This window comes from Hemibagrus wyckioides, linkage group LG26 (genome assembly GCF_019097595.1).
Source record: "Hemibagrus wyckioides isolate EC202008001 linkage group LG26, SWU_Hwy_1.0, whole genome shotgun sequence".
NCBI lineage: Eukaryota > Metazoa > Chordata > Actinopteri > Siluriformes > Bagridae > Hemibagrus > Hemibagrus wyckioides.
Window position 1 is genome coordinate 19,499,438 of NC_080735.1, and position 2,475 is coordinate 19,501,912.

Consider the following 2,475-nt stretch of genomic DNA (forward strand, 5'->3'; position numbering starts at 1 on the left):
TGACAGACATGGTGTCCACAAAGAATACCCCCTTCAAATTGAGGATGGATGATGTCATCACAGACCTGGGGAAGCAGCTTCAGTGTTCGGTAGAGCATTACCTGTATACATCAACCTGTACGCAACTCAAACTATCATCACAGACACCACCCTGGACACAATGCCACAGCTTCCAGTCGGGGAAGAGCTTGATGCCAAGCAATTGACATCCTTGATTGTGAAAGTGGTAGCTCAGTGAATAAAGGTGTTGAACTACATGCACAGCACAGTCCAGTACAATGGCACAACATCAGTGGCTTTCCCAGCTGACAGTGGAGCCAAACAAGGCTGTGTTCTCGCACTAACACTCTTTGGCATCTTCTCCTCCAAGATGCCTTCAAGGACTGCAGTGAAGCAGTCTACATCCACTTCATGGATGATAGCAAATTGTTAATCATCTTTGTTCCAAGACCATCATCACAGAAGTACTCATTCAGGAGCTGCCTTTTACTGGTAATGCTGCCATGACATCACACACAGAAGACAGATTACAGCAGCTCGTCGATTGCTTCTCCCATGCCTGGAGTTTGGTTTGACCATAAGTCTGAAGAAGACGAATGTCATGACTCAAGAAGCAGTACACCCTAGCAGTAACACCAGTGATGGGTATAAGCTGGAAGCTGTTGAAAACTTTACCAATCTTCAGTCCAGCATCTCCAGTTCACTCTCCATCAATAGCAAAACAAATTGCATGATCCCCAAGGCAGCAGCAGCCATGGCCAGACTGAATCACACAGTATGGAACAACTAAAACCTCACCTAAAGAACCAAACTGATGGTCAGCCAGGCTTGCATACTCAGCACACTCCTCTATAACAGCGGAATTAGACCACCTACCTCAAGGCATAGGAGGAGACTCAACAGCTTCCACCTAATGTGCCTGCAGTGCATTTTGTGCATACAGTGGCAGGATATAATACCCAACACAGAGGTACTGAAATGTGCCAATTTGCACAATATGTTTCTTCTCCATCCTTAGCAAAATGCACCTTAAATGGCTTGGACCACATTTCCAAGGTCCTACTGTATGGTGAGCTGAGACCAATAGGTAGAACTTTACTGTGCTATAAGGACATTTGCAAATAAGACTTGAAGCTGTCTAAAATTAACATCAACATGTGGGAAAACAGTGCAAACAACCACTCCACTTGGTGTTTCACTGTCAACCACAGCATACAATAGGATGAGGATGCCAGAAACAAACACCTGCATGCAAAGAGAGAATGCTGGAAGAAAATGCAACACCAGCCTCTGCAGACATAGTTGACCTTTGACCAGGAGATTGCTTAGAATCAGGTCATCAGGCCGATTGGACAGGATTAGGAATGATTACATCAGAGGGACAGCTCATGTTGGACGTTTGGGGGACAAGGTTAGGGAGGCCAGACCCAGTATATATATATTTGTATATGCATATCCAATATCCGGCATCTCATTGGTTTTTCATTAATTTATGACAGATTTTTTAAAATATTTCTATTACATGTTAGTTTTTATATTTTCTTTAAATCTTTATTCATCTATTCCCTAATTTTTTTTTATGTCTATTCACTTAAATTTATTCTATTCTTCTTTCATTTGGGACAAGGACAATCATGAAAAAGCATTTCACTACATGTCATACTGTGTATGATTTTGTATGTGATGAATAAAATTTGAATTTGAATTTGCTACTATTCTGAAAGATGCACCACCAACCTTTACACTTATAACCCAATCTACTAATGGAAAAACAACATCGCTGCTAATTTGAAAGAATCATATGTTTATAATTGAAATGAGTCAGAATGATCATCAGCATCATCCACATCACAGTCTCTGTCTCATCACCTCACTCATTTTTAAACATGAGACTTATCATTGTCTTTTCACTCCCATTTTAAATTCTTAAAGCAGAAATGTCAAAGAATTATGACACTGCTTTTATTTGTATCTTAATGTATGCATTTGTGTGTGTGTGCACCTGTCTGTCTGTGAATTAATATGTTATTAATTCACTGTCATTAATTATTAATTCAATGTCATTAATTATTAATTAATATTAAACAATTTATCCTGATCCATATTGTGTATTGTCATAGTAAACAGAAATCACAAATTTTTCAAAGGACTGTTACTTTTACAGTTAAATAATCAATTAGAATGGAAACTGTTGACTGCTAAATTTGCCCAATATTAGCATGACTTTAATTTTAATAATAGCTTTAGTAAAAATGGAATGCACATTGTGGTAAAAGTTACACAGGGTTTATTCACTGTTTTTTTTATCGGATTTAGTCAGTCTATTAAGTGTTTTTTTTTTTTTAAGATATCACAGGTTTTTACATTTCATGATACGATGAATAGCTGCTTAGGTAAGTAATGGTAGTATGTATATTCACCATCACAGCAATAGAATGATTGAAAATTGTATTTAAAAAACAGTATATGTTTATA